The sequence below is a fragment of the Mixophyes fleayi genome, chromosome 4, assembly GCF_038048845.1.
Source record: "Mixophyes fleayi isolate aMixFle1 chromosome 4, aMixFle1.hap1, whole genome shotgun sequence".
Taxonomy (NCBI): domain Eukaryota; kingdom Metazoa; phylum Chordata; class Amphibia; order Anura; family Limnodynastidae; genus Mixophyes; species Mixophyes fleayi.
The window spans coordinates 156625079-156644567 of record NC_134405.1 but is presented as its reverse complement, the minus strand read 5'-3'; the positions used below and the strand labels follow the sequence as shown (position 1 = coordinate 156644567).

Below are 19489 nucleotides of genomic sequence, written 5' to 3'. Positions count from 1 at the left end.
TAAAATATGCTAAATGTAAAGAATAGATAGATACACATTTTGCTTTGATTTACAGATTTACAACACTAGCACAGTAATGTACTTATCTGAAAATTAAATAACTATGCTTTTTTTTCTTTATGCTTAGAGACTATTTCATATCTTCATACTGAGAGCAGTCTGAGTGGCAGATGACGTCAGAGTGGGTGTGTCAGATGTTTCATGTAGAAGGTGATGCTAAGATCTGGCTTGTTACTGTGTAGAGCAGCAGATATGCTGCTGAGGAGAGAGAACATTGTTTGTGCTCCGGAGCTGTTAGTGCAATAATCATCAGTCCTGTTCTGCACCATTTAAAGTAAGCTGATGTGAAAGCAGAAAGCGTGTCCTCTCATTAACACACAGTGTGGGAACAGGAGGCCACTCCAAGAACTAATTGTCCAGCAGCCTTGCCAAGGATGCTAGAAGCAAAGACTCATCAAAGTTAGAGAAGGTAAACATCAGTGGCATAATTCACTTTTCTGCTGCAGTGTATTTTTTAATTAAAAGGAGCTGAATCAAACTCAGAGGACAAATACCCTAAATGTAATGAGGAAGAGAGCTGAACAAAGAACGGAATCTTGTCTTAGAAAATGACATTAAATCAAACAAAAATCTACATTCCTGGTACACTGACTGATCAAATCAATGGTAATTGGTGTAAAAGGAGAGAGGAAACCTTCACATAAGCGTCCGAGCTGAAAAGGGAACTGCTGGATCAGATTCAATGAAAGTAGAGGGAGCAATTACAAGTTCTGCGTTTCATTTCTCCCTAGTCTGAGTCTAAACGTGTGTTGTGATCGTCTGCTGTATGGAGTGGATTACATTGCCCGTTTCATGCGTGCACAGCGTTTACCTGCACAAGGTAAGCACAATTATTTTACACTATTAATATGTCAATAAATAATTTTTAAGTTGTATACTTGGTCTGTAACACGTTCAACCCTCAGTTTACAGTATCTGACAGATTTAACATGGTAAACCAAGATCAGCTTTCAAGTATATTAAAAAATTCTGCAAATCAAGAAACTTAAAGAGACCAGTAAACCTTTACACCACGTTGTGTGATTCCAGGCACACTTTTGCTTACATGCTATTTATTCATATTCACTGAACTTTTTGGAAATGCTGTTAAAATAATCAATGAGTAGTATAAAATAAATGCACACTGCACCACTTAAACACCTAATTTGAGTAACGTGGTTTGACATACTGGAAATTAAATTTGCACCAACTTTAAAAACAATCTTATTGGCCAAGACCCTGGCACTGCCTCCAGTTGTAAAACAATAACTTCATGTTCCCTATGTAGAACGGCAGTGAATTGACACAGTGTCAGTAACACATTCCTCCAGTAACACGCGGCTGCGACAGTGATAAAGACAATATACACTCACAAAGGAAACTATTGGTATGTTATCCAGTGCTCGAATATAGGTTTTATAATCAATAAGTGAAAAGCCATGTGTCAAAGCCTTAGAATCCTCGTTCACAGTGATCGTTTATACTTGAATGATGATTGCCTGGCTATGGAATTATTACATCAATGCAGTCATTCACCTAAATAAAAATGTTATTGTGTGTGTAAATTTGTGACCACAGCTAAATGAAATGGCCCGCAAGAAATTTTTTATTACCACCAATCTATCACCAATTGCCAAGGGGTGGGGAATTCTTGCAGAGACAAAGGGGTACCAGAGCATCAATGCACTGTAGAATGACAGTTCCCGAGGGGGAAACATGTGGTTACAATTCAAGATGTTCTTTGCTTTCAGCTTTCTTTAAAGGGTAATTACACTTCGATATAAGTGACATGTTGAGCACCATGAAGGGCCTATTTATTAAGTGAAATAGTTGAATTTTTGTGCCATGCTAAGTAATTTATCACATCAGTCACTGAATGTCAAACATGTGTCTTCCAACCAGGCAAAGGTGGATGTAGAAAATTATATTATATGTAATTAGTGTAAAACTTATATTGTGTCCCTTCTATTAATGTAATGGTATATAAATTAAGCTTTAGAACTTCTGATAACACAGACAGGATGCAGTTGTTTGTTATTTTTTATCTTCTTAGACCTTGGAGTTTCCACTAAGTATTTGAAGGTCTCTTGTCCACCAATATTTAGTAACAAAGAAGGATATTACCAGATATACATTGTCTTTGCTGAACATATATAGTTTTAAAACGACAGCTGGATATTATCCCATGGGCATACCATACTTTCTTCGTTATTACAAATAATAATAAAATCAGTATTTGCATGGCTCTCTCCCCGTATTCCACTCTGAAACATTTCTGTGTATTAAGCACTAGAATAATTGGGACAGATATCATGTAATAGTATGTGATTCCTTGCATGGTTCTTTAGTGTAGTAAAAGAAAGTGTGCTTTCTATTTCATCAATAAAATTTTTCAACAACAAAAACTAAAACTGTAGTGTTTCAACATGTTTTGCAATTTATTGCACTGTTGCATTTAGGTAATATTATAAATAATTCAACAAATGACAGTGGTGCTCATGTCTGTAAATAGCTGCACATCATCCCAACTGATAGTCTTAGTTTGCATGGAATTTAGCATTCACCAAGTCCAATAACATTTGCCATAAACTTCTCAAAGACAGAATTGAAATACATCCCAAGTAGGTTTCTGGGAGCATTTATTATAGATTTTAAAAGGGAAACTTGTTGCAAAATCAAATAGGATATTTAATGCGTAGTTGCGTACGTGTCTAACCTTACTGTATGTGTAAGTCACTTCTCATATTTTATTTGTGAAAACTCAGTGAGAAGAAAGAAGTGAGTCATTTGTGAGAAGTAAGTCATTTCTCAGCATTGATATGTATAAAAATTGTGCAAAGATTTAGATCAATAACTCATTTTGTCAATTAGGGTTTGTCATTTGAGTAAGAATACTCTTGAATATATGGGTGTTATTTAATATTATATTTTATTTGCAAAAATTCAGTTTATTTGTCAAATTAATGCCAGCAAATTATTGCGACTTAATTTTATCTGTACACTTTTTATTCACTTGTTTTAAGTTGATTACTTTGGCTATCGTCAAAACTTTAGCAACCGCTGTTTAACTTACTGAACCATGTAACACACTGTGGTGTGATTGATCTATTCTATTTAATTTGTATTTTTTTTAATCATGTAATTGTGTTTATTAAACAATTTACCACCTCCTGGTAATTTTATGAAGAGTGTAAAAAATGTAATGTTAATAAAAGAAAAGCAACACTTTTAATAAGGCTATTACTTCTTTGTAGACAATCTATTATAACCCTGTGCCTTGTTGTAGCAAGTATTCTTAGATACCCAAAGGAGTCTTATGGTTTTTAATAAGTGTGTATAATATTGTAGGTAAAAACACTGTTTGAGTCTAGAACTGACCAGATATATGAAAATACATCAACATAACAAATGGTACTTAGCAAGAATAAGTGGCTAAAGAGTTCTTAAAAAAAGGATTGGCAGAAAAGTCCCCTTAAAGGAAATTGCTAGGATAGATTTTGTCTGTAGACCTCCCTCCCCATAATCAGGACCACGAGGTCCGAAACTCAGTACTCCAGTGGTTTGGTAGTTATTCATCAATACCAAGGCTGGTAACAGTTTTTTTTCTGTATGCACAAGATTCTGGAGAAGCGTAAAAAGTACAGACTGATCTGCACAGTTATCTATGCAGCTGATTGGATGACTCTCACCAGCCATCCAATCAGCCACACTGACAACCGTTCAGGTCGCTCTCTGTACTTCTTTATGATCATTTGTCTGAAAAACACAACCATTGCTGGCAGCAGTGGGACTGAATGTGTCTCAAGCTGGACATTGGAACTCTGCACTTTACATTGGTGTGTTATAAGAGAATGATTACATAATGTATTATTTTCCTAGAGTTTTTTCTTAAAAACTGTACATGGTTGGAAAATAATTATTTCATTTGTGAGGACTGTACTGTTTCTTTTAGTACAAGATATTCTGCAAATGTCTGTCAAGGAATAGGTGCACCAGTGCACATAAGGCTGTTTGCAAAAGGAGGAATTATGAAGTAAATATTTTTAATAAAAGATAATAGTTCAGTAATGTAGATTCTTATTTAAAAAAAATGCATTTATTACCACTCCTTTGCTTGAACATTTAGAGTACATGTGTTGATGTCTATAAAAGCCCCAAGTGTTGGCCGTAACATTTGAAATATTAGGATTCCCAAATACATTTTGAGAACCTATATTTCTTCCTTACTTTGTTCCTATTCATTTTATTTATATGCTATTCAAATAAAAAAAATAATCAAGGAATACTGATGTTTGCAACATAATGAAATGGGGACCATGTAAAGATGTTGAAAAAGATAAAATTAAATAACAGTTTTTCATAGTACCATGTTCAATTCTGAGATTAGCGGGTAAATGTATGAACATGCGGGTTCTTCAACACCCGCGTGTTCAGCGTGTTCGGCGATTAAATTTCATTCCTTTACAATGCAGCGCCGCTTGAAATTTAATCGCCGAACACGCTGAACACGCGGGTGTTGAAGAACCCGCATGTTCATACATTTACCCCTAGGTATGCAAATGGTTACCTTTTGTTCATTAGTTCTAGACAGATCTTTTTTTAAAAAAAAAAAAAACTGCAGCCTTCTTTATACAGATAAAATGTAAAATGTAAACTGCAGTTATAACAGAGTTATAGTTCCAATATGTACACATTTATTTTGATCTTGTTAAGTATTATCAGTATGAAGAATGGATTTTGACTTCTGCTGGGTAAGCTTTCTGGAAGTTTTAACATATCTTCTACAGTAATTAGGATATAGTAGGAGTATAAAATGTGGCTTAAAGCTCTCTACTGTCATTGACTTCTCTGGAGACCATAGGTGTCTGTGTCTTAAAAAATGTAACTTTTTATTAAAAAAATGTAACTTATAACCACATTGATGTTAGCTGAATGATGTGCCATGGCTAGTGTGGTCTCGCAAAGCTACTTAAAAGACTAGCCAGATGATAAAATGCATGAAACTCATACATTGTTTAAAATAGACAGGTCAGTTATTACAGACACACCAAAGTACTGGCATGCTGTTAATGTTCAGGTCACTTTTAGATAACTAATATAAAATGGTGTTTTACACACTAAAAGAAAACAAAATAATATTGTTATGCCGGTCAACCAGCAAAATTACCATTTCCAACCATAGTACTGTATAATACGTCAGAAAAATAAAAGTTACTTTAAATGCATTACCGGGTGTTTATATTACTGCACCAAGACTGTCTGAGTAGGCTTGTGATGCATGTTTCATCCTTCCCCACTCTTAGTGCTGATTGCAAGTAGAACACTTGGGAAACAAACTGGAAGAAAAATAATCAAGTGCAGCAAATGCATAAAACTATGAAGCTATTGAATTAAATGTAAAATATGATACGTTTTAAAAGGCTGACACTTAATCAATGTTATACCTTTATAAATAGTCAATATATTGGTATTAATAGTAAGACAATAAGGTAAATGTGGTTATCCTATTTTGTGCAAAATCCCAACATTTTACTTTCACAGAGCTGCAATATCTTTGCACACATTCTATTTTGTATATATTTCCAAAAGTGTTACTATAGTAACTGCAGCCTGCGGCTGAAAAAATACAAATCTACTGTGTATAATCATTAATGTATGGAAATTATTTATTCTGCGATAATTTTCTGTAAGATGTGAGTTTTGACACCATCACTTAAGCTTTCCATCTGAACACTGTTACAAGTTCTTAGCTTAGTGCCCTGTAGAAAAACAATAATACAGTCCCAAAGCTCCTCCGTAACTTGTAATATTTGGAATATATAGTGCACATATCACTGAATAATCTATGCGCTTGCTTGCCAAACTTCACAGAGTATGACATGTAATAATAGTGAGAAGAGTCAAATATTTAACTCACTTTTACAAACTTTCCACGTGAGACAACATTAAGGGTCCTTTACACACAAGAGGCTCTGTGTAAGTTACTGTTATGACATCATCTAGAGGATAAGTGTACCACACATGCTGGGCCTGATTCATTAAGGATCTTAAATGAAGAGGTATCTTATTTCTGTCTCCTGGACAAAACCATGTTACAATGCAAGGGGTGCAAACTAGTTTTCTGTTTTGCACATAAGTTAAATACTGACTGTTTTTTCATGTAGCACACAAATATCAACTTTAAATTTCAGTGTACAAAAAAGCTATCAAGTATTTGTGTGCTACATGAAAAAACAGTCAGTATTTAACTTATGTGCAAAACAGAAAACTAGTTTGCACCCCTTGCATTGTAACATGGTTTTGTCCAGGAGACTGAAATAAGATACCTCTTCATTTAAGATCCTTAATGAATCAGGCCCGCTGTTTTCACCTCATAAATATCTATTTACAGAACGTGCACCAGTTTCTATGAGGCTGCAACAGGATAGGCACACCAGAATATTAAGCCACTACAGTTTTTCACCAAAGTACTGCTGTGAAACAGTCACAGCGATGCACCTTGCCAGATAATTAAATGTTGTTTTACAGAACAAATACCTTTAAATGAGCTGATAACGATGGGGAGTGCTCATACATGGCACAAAAGGTAAATAATATAAAGCCAGCCCCAATGTCCCCATATCATAAGTACTCATTGGAAGTGTGATAAAGTGTGAAATTAGCAATATAATAGGAAAAAAACTGAACAGTTTCAATAATTTGTGAGAAGGGCCCACTCCAAGCAAAATGGTGATATACAATTATTATTATTATTATTATTATTATTATTATTATTATTATCATTTATTTGTTAGGCGCCGCAAGGTATCCGCAGCGCCGCACACAGTACTAACAGTAAACAATACAGGGTGAAACCATACAGAACAATGAACAAAAAGTACCAATACTTCAGAAACTCCGGTCAGTCATATGCAGTAAAGACGGAGCGGAAGAACAGGTATGTGGACAGGAGGGGAGGGGGCCCTGCTCATCTGAGCTTACATCCTAAGGGAGGGTAAACAGACCAGGCACAAGAGGAGCCAGTTGAGGCAAGAGGAGAGAAGGGAGGACGAGCAAAAGGCATACAAGGCATACAATGAAGAATCCAACCCTTTAAAGTAATATTTATGTGCATTGGGTGCTCAGATCTACCATGAGTTTTCTTAATCTGGGTGTGAAGTTATGCATGTATAGACACATAAAAACTGCCCATAAAAGATATGCTACGACGTTTAGGTATTGCTCATAACTGTCTTTTGGTTACTATAGTATTTACTAAATGTTCTATTACACTATTATTTTACAAATCAAGGAACAAAGAGATAGTGCATAGGTATAGTCTGATTCTCTGAACCAGCCTTAATTTTGTATATTTAACTTGATATATTGTGAGCAGTCCTTTGCACTATATGGGCTTGAGCAAGTTTGAACAGTTTACACCTAGAGCGGATTGCCTACGAAGTGAGAATAAAAGATGCATCCTCACATTATTGGTTTAATTGTAGAATTTCTTTGTGTATTGTGTGATATTTGCTTTGTAATCAGATAAACCATACCATAAATGAGCAACGGTCTAACGCCGGGGGTACCTTGGATTTAACTAATTGCGGAACGGCTGAATTAAATTTTACTGCAGCTTTAAAAATTGCTTTTTTCTAGGTGATAGTTAAAGCAAATGTTAAAAAAGCTCAAGTAATATAGAACATGAGATGATTTGATACAGCCTTTCCTTTGACCATGCTTTTACATAATTGAACTACTGTACCCTCCAAGCTATACACACATGAAATGGAAAAAGTTAAAAGCATGATCTAATGAGAACTGTACCTTGAAGATCTGTATGGAGAATCTGCTATTCAATACGACCCTGCACAATTACCACATGGGATGCTCTGACTATAGTTATATTCTTCACTTGTTCTAAATAAAAGTGCAATGATTTATATACATGAAAATAATAATGTGATGTTTGTATAAGATTTATGTCATATGATCATGACCATATGTTGGAATATATTAATTAGCTAGTAAAACGGGATTTATATGTTGAACATTTGTCTAATAAATATATATATAACTTTAAGAAGACATTTTTATCTAAAAATAAATCAGTTGCATGAACCAGATTGAATAAATGCCACCAGAAAGGCAAAAACAAAATGATGAAATGTTGTAATGAATTAATGTATATTATTTTATTGGTACTATCGCTTACTGTCTTAAAACATAGTCTGACACAGATGCAGAGATCATAAAGTGTGCAAAACATCACATCGATGCAGGAAACACCTTCTCCTACTGCCATTTGCCATGTCAGTGGAAATTACTAAGATTGAAGTATTATTTAATATTTATAGATAGCGATACTGAACAGACATTGACAACTGAACATACCTATATTCATTAGACTATGAGCCACCTGGGGTCAATACATGACACCGACACCACTTATAGTGCTGCAAAACAGATTTTAATATATGTATTAACATTAAAAACATATAAAATGTGAACAAGGAATAGGTTATCTGACTCTTGTACATGTCACTGTTTGCTGGTGTTCTTAGTGTAATGATATGGGGTTATCTCACTGTCCACAGAAGGGCTGTCTTCCACTAGCAGGTAGACAGTGTAGCTGTATTGAGTAGGAGTCTAATTTGTGATTTGGGTATACAATAGATCAAGCAGCTCTTATAGTTGGAATATAGTTTCTACTGTGTTATTGGACAATGGGTGAGTTACTTATATTTCACCATTTGTATGGTGAGGGTGCATGAGTCTGGTGTAGTCAACACTCAAGGAATTTATCCAACTCTGTTGTTGCTATGCCATCAACTTTGTCATCATCATCAATAAATTAATAGCATTGATAAAATCTCCATTATACTGCACTACGGACCTTTTGTGGAGCCTTATAAATAAAATAATAATAATAACAACATTAATATTATGGAAGTGGTACACAGAAATGGATTATATTGGGTATAATTGCACATATGACAATTGGTCCTAGTGCTTAGCGAATTTGTGCAGCCATAAAAAGGAAGAGCTTCATTGTGCTTTTAAAATTAGTCACAGACCGCTAGCAGCTGAGAGATAACATGAATGATCATTACCTTCACATGTCTGTGTTGAAAGACAAAGGTGACCGCAGCGAGCCTTCAACAGTGCCTCCACAGTCAGCCAATCAGGAGAGAGAAGGGTATATGAGGAAGGAATGTATGTCCTTGTTTTATATATGTCCTGTTTTCCCTGCTGTATGGCACTGCAGAGCATTGTGACGCCTTACAGATCTGAGATAAAAATAATAAAGAACTTCCATTGCAGAGCTCGAGCAGCACGTAAGAGGGGTGTTGGAGAGAGAAGAGACATTATTGTGAGAAGAGACTTTATGAGAGATGGGCAGATAGTTGTAAGATGAGCCATTAAGAGAGGAGAGCAGTTAATATAATGGAAAAGTGAGAGGCTGACAGCTATAGTGAGATTGTAAACAAGAAGGGCTGACTGGCAAAGTGCAGGAGAAACTCATAGTAGAGATCAGTGGAAAGTGAGACTGGCAGGAGTAGTGAGCAAAAAATAAAACTGACAAGAGAAGGGGGCAATAACGTTTAGAGAAGAATGAGAGAGGCTAAAAGAGGAAATTTAAAATAGAAATTTAAAAAGAACGAAAGAGAGAGACTGATAATAGCAGAGTTTGCCTTTTATAATTGATCATCAATGGTTATCCTAGAGTACATCTTACCAAAATCATCATGCTATTAAACACCTGGCTGGATTTACCATTAGGTCCAGTAAGCCTGTGCATCGGGGCAGCAGAGTAACTTCGTTTCCCATATAGTGCATATGCTGATCCTCTTCGTGAGAACTGTACTGAAGAAATGAAAGAAAGAAAGAGAATGTTGTAGAATAGTGCCATTATATTTTTCTCTATGACAAGACTGACAACGCTACAAAATGTTCTATGTAAAAGCTGTGTCTACCATCTAGTAAATGGGGAGAACAACCTTAGAAATAAAATAGATAAATAGTTAATTATGTAAAGGCGCATAAAGCTGCTGCTAAAAGAGATTCTTCAATCTCTTAACATGAGCAATGGGAAAAGGAGAAAAAGCAGCATTATAATGCATTCTATATTAAAAAACAATCTACTGCAGATTTCAATAAAAATATAACATGTTCAATTTAATAAAGGCCATATTTAATAGTAAAATTATTGATTTTAACATCTTATATGCTTATTGCTTTCTGCAATAGATTGTTTATACATATATATATTTTTAATATTTAGTGCATTATAATGTTGCTTTTATCTCCATTAACATTGGTTACAGTGGATGGAGAAAGGCCTAGAGCACCAATGGTTGTGTACAGTCTCCCATTATGCAAATCAGTCACTGATTATGCATAATAAATTCAACAACAAAAATTAGTCTTACATAAGTGATTAACTTATGCCATTGTTAACACACACTTGCCTTTGGACAGCTGATGAGCTATACATGGCTTGTAGTGCACTTGTTTTCCCTACAGCAAAAAAATCTTGATTAAGTATGATTTGGCTGTCGACTTCAGGTAACAGGTATGGCCGTGTTGAGTAATTTGTCATTTTTAGCACGTTATAAATTGTAGTTTTGAAGGTAGTGTCAAGCTTTCTGTAATTAAAGTTTTTTTGGGGGTAGTTGCTCACATTCCCAGCAACATCAATACTAGCATTTACTTTTATGGATGCAAACATTGAGCTGCATGCAGCTAAAGCCTCCCTCTAGACCAGATAAACAGCAGTATAAAAATTTAAATGGCTCATGGCAGTTTTAGATTCATCCGTGCCTTATAGTCAGCCACTGTGCAAAATTGTCAGCATAAGTAAAACAGGAGTTAGTCAAATTTCTGTTTTGTGCATAACTAGCTGACTTTCATATTCAGTAAATTAAATGTCTACACCATAGAGCGCTTCAAAAGCATGATGAGCGATAAAACACTTTAGCTTCAAAGGCAAATTGTGCAATTTGAATATTTTTAAATCCTTTCAAACAACACAGGCCACACAAAATGACACAAATTTAATGTTTCATTATTAAAATGGAATTAAAAATGAAAATAGATATAATTGTAAACTGTGTTATATAGAAGTATTACTTTGGAAAATGTTGACACTATCAAAAAATTTTAAGTAAAATATTATTATTTTTTATATATTAATGGAACTGCAGCAGGCATAATTGCTAGGGTTGGGGCAAAGGACTAATTGGGGCTTAATTTATTTGCTTTTGGTTGACTCAGTGTTTCTGTAAAACAGAATAAAAATTAATTGGGACATTACCATTTTAACTCCACAACCAGTTCAGCACTACTGAAACCTGCTTAAGATCTCAGTGGTGGGAGATGACTTTAAATATATATTTTAGATCACACCGTCACCTAATAAAAGTACATCACCTATGATTACTAATCAAACAATGTCATTACTCATAATGGTTTTCACTTTATATTATGTATACTTCTATTAAACATAAGCGAGTCGAATATATTATTTGTTTACATTTAAATGTAGGGTGTTTGTTGATTATAAAAAAATCCAAGGAGGAGCAATGGAAGTTTTTTATTTTCAATTGCAAATGTTCAAAAACCCACAACCACTGCTTCCATTGTTAAAACCCTTAATAACTGAGATACTTTATAGCTTGGTGACTAGACAGATACATTTAAAACATTTTGCTATGTGCTTATTACACAGCATTAACTTTTTTATCAACATGAATTTTATGTCATTTTTTAATCACAGACAGGACTTAGTATGTTTCCTAATAAAAAGTCTTTTTTTTCAGTATTACAATGCTTTTCCATGATCATAAACATGATTAGTTCATGCATGTAGTTTGCTCCTATAAAAATGTTCCCAAAATCCATTTTAACCAATTCATAGTAGGAATCAGTCACCGCACATTCAGCACAGGGCTGGAGCTTCTTGGAGGGATGCCCGCAAAAAAGAATGGAGTGTGCCCCCCTTTCTAGACATGACCATCCTTTTGCTGAATAGTATTTGAGCTCTTTCTTATGGTGCGTTGGATTCAAGGCTAATGATATTATATTTAAAAAGTAAGGCTCTCTGAAGTAGCAATTATGCCAAACCAGTTATCCAAGATTTTGTGGAACTATATGTCCCACCATGGCTTGGCTTTGTTGGATGTTTGTGTTTCTTTTTCCAGATGCACGAGCATGTGCATGGTTGCCAGTGTGGAATATACATTGTATGTGTTTGTAATTTAATAGAATATAAAAAAATTAAACAGCACACAAAGAGTTAAAATTAATTTTATTGAAATAAACACACCCAGAGTCCTCTTTTCATCACTTTATTAAACTCAGAAATCTTCTTCCCTGAACTAGTCCAAATAGGTCTTTATCCATGATGTAGTCCATGAGGGGTGGGGGAGAACCCCCCTATTAAACATAATGAAGCACTACATTATATTGTTGATTGGGAGGGGTAATACCCATTTAGCTAATCACAAACAGTTTACAATACTACCCACTTGTGACGGGCTGAGTATGTATTGATTCTCCCAATCAGTTTTGTATTGTGTCATTTCACAAAGCGCTCCATAGAGTGTTTTTTTTTTTGTTTCCACATGGGCTACGTCATTGATGAAGATTCGTTTTGGCTACTTCAGGAAAGAAGATTTTGGAGTTTAATAATGTGGTGAAAAATGTGTTTCAGTGTGTATACTTTAAAATTTATTTTAACCACTTGTGTGCCTCTTTTTTTCTATTTAAGCTATTGTGGAACAACATGACAGATATAAACATGCTGGTTCTTGTAGTTTCACAACCACTAGCATGTACAATCAGACAGTGATTGCCAGCCTTATTGGGACATGTAAATCCACAATAGCTTGGACGACTGGAGTGGCACATGCCAGACTACCATTATCCTGACACCCACCACTCCAGGAACCACATGCTCATTGCCCCCTGGCTGTAAGGTTATCCATCCCCAGGCTAGGACAGGCTGGATCGGTCTCATTATAACAAGGCTCTTGCTTTTCTGCTATGAAAGCAGCTATTATGTCTGTTCAGCTTAACCCATCCAGAATAACTTCAGTCAACAACTTGTATTAAAGATATGTTCAAAAAAATAAAGTCTAGCTTAAACCCTACTTATAAATAGACATACTTTCTTGTAAGAATTTACATTGCCTCGCAAATTTTATTTATTTGAGACTCAATCACATTTCATTATGAGTCTACATGTTTATTTAACACATATTACTCAGATGACAAAGAAAGACACAAAACAGTTCTTATATATGTTGGGTGAAAATTCAAGGGGATATAGCACACCTCAATATTGTAACATAGTGGAAATAGTTACATCTTGATAACAAAAGGTTAAATAGCAATCATCTTTTAAGTATTACATTATAAGTAAGGGCTTGTCACATAGCTCATCGGCAATTAGCAAAAAGATGAAGAAATGAGAAATGGCTTCCACCCTTTCTTGAAATCACTGTAGAGTACAGTTTTATAGAATACCATTAAATCTATGTCAATAGAATATCCATCACAACTAATGTTTTGTAGCAATTTTTATGTGGATACTAACAGACAAATGTAATCTTAAATAGGCGAACACATGTTGGCAAATTGGAAAGATATGGTGATTTGGTACTTGGGCCAAATAACTGGGCTCCGTGGGACACAAACAGTGTAGTTGGACAACGACCGCACATGCTGTTATTTGGATTGGTAGTAAAACAAACAATGACATTTCCTGCCAATTGGAACTTAAACATGGTAACTGGCGGTAAAAAAAATGCAGTTTGTATGTACAGCAACTAAAAAGTATGCTTTGAATATTTGAGAGATACACGATCCCATGATGTTACAAAGGCTGCCGACCTACTGGGAAAACTCCCAGTGAGGCTTATGGGTAATCACCCTGACTGCACATATATATTATATGCATTGTTTATATGTTCTAATTTCTGTTATTTAAATATTTGTTTACATTTTTTTGTATTATTATTCAAGACAATGAAATAAGAGACTGTTGCTTTTCATATGTTACCTTGGTCAATTTTATTACTTTAAAGCCATTTACAGCCTCGAACCAATAAAGTTGTATGTGCCTAGTTGCTTACACAGAGCCTCATTTATGCAGTGTCAAAAGACCAAGGCACAAAACACTCTTTGGTGGTCTACTCAGACTTACAACAAAGAGCATGGGCCTGCTGAGCAAAAGGGTGATATTTGTGAAATACTATACAAACAAATAATTTCTTGTGGAGCAGAATTTTGTACCACCTAATGGGAGGCGATGGGTGGAGTGACAGTGTTACATGAAAGTACGGAATAGGAGCACTAGTGCACCTCGCTTTGGAGAGCAGTGAAAAACAAGATTCCTATCTATTGTGATGCCTGAACAAATTAAGAAATATTTAATTCTTTCCCTTTAGGCTTAAAGTTATTTTGTTTTGTAGTCACGGAATTCACATACATTGTATAGGTATTCATGTTATGTTTGGATCACCTTTTCTAACAGTATTATGCAAGCTATAAATCTGAATCTTATTTTATGTAAACTGACATAATGTTCAGTAATAAAATGTGAGCACTTAAGCTTGAGAATTGTACACCTTGTTTTGCATTTTTCATGAGTATTTCATTAAACCATACCTGCACTGAAATACTGTGCATGCAGTAAATAAATGAATATGAATCTTCTCCCAATAAATCCCTAGGTATCAAGTATGTTAATGTGGTGCTTGTCAAGTCTAAATAATTTGAAAGACAAGCTATTTTACATATTAATTCTATGAAAGCATATTAACTCATTTTATAATATCAGCTTGTGAACACACAAATCATTTTTATTCATTGTTAATGCAGTCTATAGTTCAGTATGTAATACATAAAGCAACATTGAATTGAAAATCATGTGACTACATACTGTTATATGGTAAATATGATGCAGTCTTGTATGTGTACACAGGTTGGAATTACAATGTTTCTGCTTATTGGATGTAGTATTATTATTATTATTATTATTATTATTATTATTATTATTATTATTAATAATAATAATGGGCAACATTATTTTATCATATAAGTTTACCAGCATGAATTTTACATAGCTTTTCTCAGGAGAGGTAGATCTTCTATTAGTTTATTGTAATAAAAATCTTATTATTTAAAGTACGTTTTGTAGGAAAAAATAAAGGAAAAAATATACTTTTTCCCGTTTCTGCTCTTTGAAACTTTTAAACACTAGCAAGTGTAATAATTTAACTAAAATATAATCAGCTAACTGCCCCAAGTATAATAATACCAAACATAGGCCTGATTTAGAGTTGGACGTAAGTTCAACTCCGCACTGCAGCAAAACAAAGCCTGTTTGGAGTAGGTTGCATCCCAATTTAGGATAGGAGATGTATCTTTCGCAGACCTCTTCAACCTGATTTAAAGACATTTAAACCAGTGGTAATACTAGGGTACAAGCAGTGTGGGGTTTTCCCACTAAGTGGCAACCAGCACAAGGCTTTGTCAGACTGTGCTGAACACACTAAAACTATATGTCTTGCAGTGTGGGGTCCCCATGTCATAGTAGGAATAGACCACAACCTGGTCATAACAGGGTGTAAATTCCTAGAGGGAGCATGCCTGCAAAAATGGGCAGATCCTCCACAGGACAAACCAGTTCCATACTGAATAGCACTGTGGTTTGACCTGGCAACAGTGGGTGAGGGTTATCAGGGTAATACTTTAAAGTTAGAAAATCATTACTTAAGTTTGTGAAACCACAAAGTGCTAACATGCCCTGGCAGTCAGGACCCGTTTGAACATGTTGTTCCACAAAACATTTTCACTTAAATCCATAGTGAATCTTCTTTTCTTCCGTCCTGTAAGAATCCATTTGCAATCCAATAGGAAAAACAAAACCTGATAATTCGAGGTAAACTTACTCCTAGTGGCCACATGAATGAATGTCTGTAAAGGAGGCTGTCTATGAATGGTCAACCAAAACAACTTGGAATGTGAGAACAATTGGCTATTTCCAGAAAGACCCCTTTTTGTTCATTCAAGTTGTGGCTCTGCTAGTAGCAAGTTCTCTATGTCATCTCAGGGTGTTTTATATTACTATAGGATGGAAAAATAGAAGATTCACTGTGGATTTTGAGAAAAATAAAGTGTAAACGATAGATTGGGGTGAATATTTGTTCCAAATAAAGAATACTAGGAATACTACACCCAGTATGTTTATTTAATATAGATAGATTTGTGGAACTACAATTTACAGTGGGCCCTGGCTGCCAGGACATATTGGAACTTGTATTTCTGTTCAGTAGCATGCCCAATCAGTTAATATTTGCAAGGGCTTGCTGTGACTTGTTGTTCCACAAACTTACTTTTGATTCTCTAATGTTTAACCATTACCTTAGCAATCATAGCCCATGGATTCCAGCAAAGACCCAGTATTATTCAGCCTGAAACTGGATTTCCCTTGAATGGGTTTTGCATATTTTTCCGCTAGGAAATTCCACCCCATGCTGACTATAGTAAACATTATGACAGAGATTGTATCTTTACTACAGATTCTTAGAGTGAAAAAACAGATATAGGGTTTCGCACATATAAACTGTACCCTTGTTTCCTTTTTTTATTGTTCTGATTACACAAACAACTAAAATAACAGAGGTGAGTTAAGACATTGAAGAATTCCAAAAGATAGCAAATATGTAGTGTCTATAGAAAATCATTATACTCTGTTGAAATCAATACCTTTTGTCACATTACACCGTGGAAATTAAAATAAATTAAATCAAACATTTTCCAGTTTTATTTATTTCACGTTACAGCATTCAAATCACGACAAAAAGGCAACAGTTCCGAAAATTAATAAATAAAATAAAAAACTAGAATAACTAAAATAACAAGTGTGGCAAGAGCCCGCTACTGCAGAAGCACACGCAAACAACTTCTTCCTTTTAAGGTAGCTTTATTGTCAGAATGATAAATGTATTGACACCGTATACTTTCACAGCAATTATGGAGACCCTAAACGCTTGCTATACATAGACCAGCTCTCTCTCAAGACCAGCCAGCTACCCCAGCGTTGGTCTTACTGAACAAATAACACAATCAAGCTTTTATACCTGTTGCTCCTCCCCCAGCCTTAGCTTGATGGGCAGGTGACACACCCACCTTTTCTTTAAAAGAAAACACCCATCACTGGCTCTGTTTGCACAAACAGACACACCCTGTCTGTTTGCTGAGAGGAAATCATGTAAGTTAACAAACTTTAAACTACACATACGTTTTTACCTGGTTTAATCTCAACCTAGGTGCATAACTGTGCCAATGTTTTATCCTGTTTGTATACTTTCTCTGCCTCTTGTCAGAAAAATGCCTCCCTTTGTTACACAAGGTTGGAAAAGTGCTCAGTAGATTTACTACTTTGCAGAAAAACTTTTTTGCTGTAATTACAGCAATAAGTCTGTTTAGATATGTCTCTATCACCTTTTGCACCTAGATTGGGGAATATTTAACCATTTTTTCTTGCAGAATCGTTTAAGTTCAGTCAAATTTTGTGGTGAGCCATGATGGACTGTTTTCTTCAAGTCCATCCACAGATGGCCAGTCAAAAACATTCACCTTCTTATCCTTAAGCAACTGTGTTATTTTCTTGCCAGTATGTTTAGTGTTGTCATGCTGGAAGGTGAACCACCTGCACATTTCAGTTGTGTAGCACAGGGCCACAGTTTTTCCTTAAGAAGTTGGGTGCACTTGGCTGTATCCATCTCCCTTTCAATTCTGACCAATTTCCCAGTCCCTGCTAAAAAGAAACACCCCCACACAGGGGAGGGCTGGAAAATTTAGCCTGGGGCTCAGCAGTCTATTTTAAAGGGACAAAAATGCAGGTGGCCCAGTAACCCACCCCAAGTCAGCCCACTAAGGAACCAGCCCCTCCAGTCCAGCCTGCCTCTGCCCGCCACAACATAATTTTCCACCACCATGCTTCACAGGTATGTTTTGGGTGGTGTGCTGTGTTTGGTTTGCACCTAACATAGTTCTTGGAGTTCAGCCCAAAAAGTTCTATCTTAATCTCATCTGACCATACAATCTTTTGTCACATTGCATCAAAGCACAAACAAGACTGAATGTGGGATTTTTTTTCAAAAGAGACCTCTCTCTTGTCATCTTGCCATAGCTTTGCTTAAAGCCTGTGAAATAGTTGTCACATGCACAGACCAACCAATCTCAGCCATAAAGACTTGTAAGTCCTTCAAAGTTGCTATTGGCCTCTAGCAGGGTCGGACTGGCCCGCCGGGGGACTGGTCTATTAACCGGTAGGCCCCGACCCTGATCGCTCCCCTCTTCGTTGGTGGGGGGAGCGAGTAACTGAAGGAAAAAAACCCAAAAACAAACCTCGCGTGACTGCGCCGCAGACAGAATACAGAAGACAGAAGAGAGGAAAGTAGCAGATAGAAAAGGTAAGTGAGGGAATGGAAGAAAGAAGGGGGACATGATGGCAGAGTGAAGGGGGACATGAAGGAAGAGTGAAGGGGGACATGATGGAAGAGTGAAGGGGGACATGATGGCAGAGTGAAGGGGGACATGATGGCAGAGAGAAGGGGGACATGAGGGTAGAGTGAAGGGGGACATGAAGGCAGAGTGAAGGATGACATGAAGGCAGAGTGAAGGGGGACATGATGGCAGAGTGAAGGGGGACATGATGGCAGAGTGAAGGGAGACAAGATGGCAGAGTGAAGGGGGACATGGAGGCAGAGTGAAGGGGGACATGATGGCAGAGTGAAGGGGGACATGATGGCAGAGTGAAGGGGGACATGATGGCAGAGTGAAGGGGGACATGATGGCAGAGTGAAGGGGGAGCATGAAGGCAGAGTGAAGGGAGAGCATGATGGCAGACTGAAGGGGGAGCATGATGGCAGACTGAGGGGAGAGCATGATGGCAGACTGAAGGGGGAGCATGATGGCAGAGTGAAGGGGGAGCATGATGGCAGAGTCAAGGGGGAGCATGATGGCAGAGTCAAGGGCTAAGCATGTTGGGGCTGGAGGAAGGCCTAAGTATTAATTGTTGGTCCTATTGATTTAATGACAGGGCTGGTTGGAATATTCTAAATGTACTCATTATTTTTCCTAAATAGGGTCCTCAACATTCCAGGATCCAGACAAGCCGCAACTAAAGAAACCTGCAGCTACAGGTGGTAAAAGTGACAACAGGTATGACAGTCTGTCAAATATTCTGAGTCTAGTGCAGGCTTAGCTAACCTGTGGCACTACAAGTCTCAGCACACCCTTCCAGCAATAATCTGCTATATATTGGCAAAGCATGCTGGGGCTTGTAGTTTCACAACACCTGGAGTGCCACAGGTTAGCCAAGTCTGTTCTGCCCAATCTAAGGGGCAGGTCAGACTGTGTACTCTTTATACACACACTGCATTCTTTATATACT

General features: G+C 36.3%; 1 protein-coding gene across 1 annotated transcript in view; it reads left to right on the top strand.

Moving 5' to 3' along the window:
* The first annotated feature begins 255 nt into the window (after nucleotides 1–255).
* The window catches only part of GRM3 (glutamate metabotropic receptor 3), a 262402-nt gene continuing 243168 nt past the window's right edge, over nucleotides 256–19489 (top strand). Inside the window, exon 1 of the mRNA XM_075208691.1 lies at nucleotides 256–880. The gene's annotated coding sequence lies outside the window, so the exon portion shown is untranslated. The remainder of the gene's footprint in view (nucleotides 881–19489) is intronic.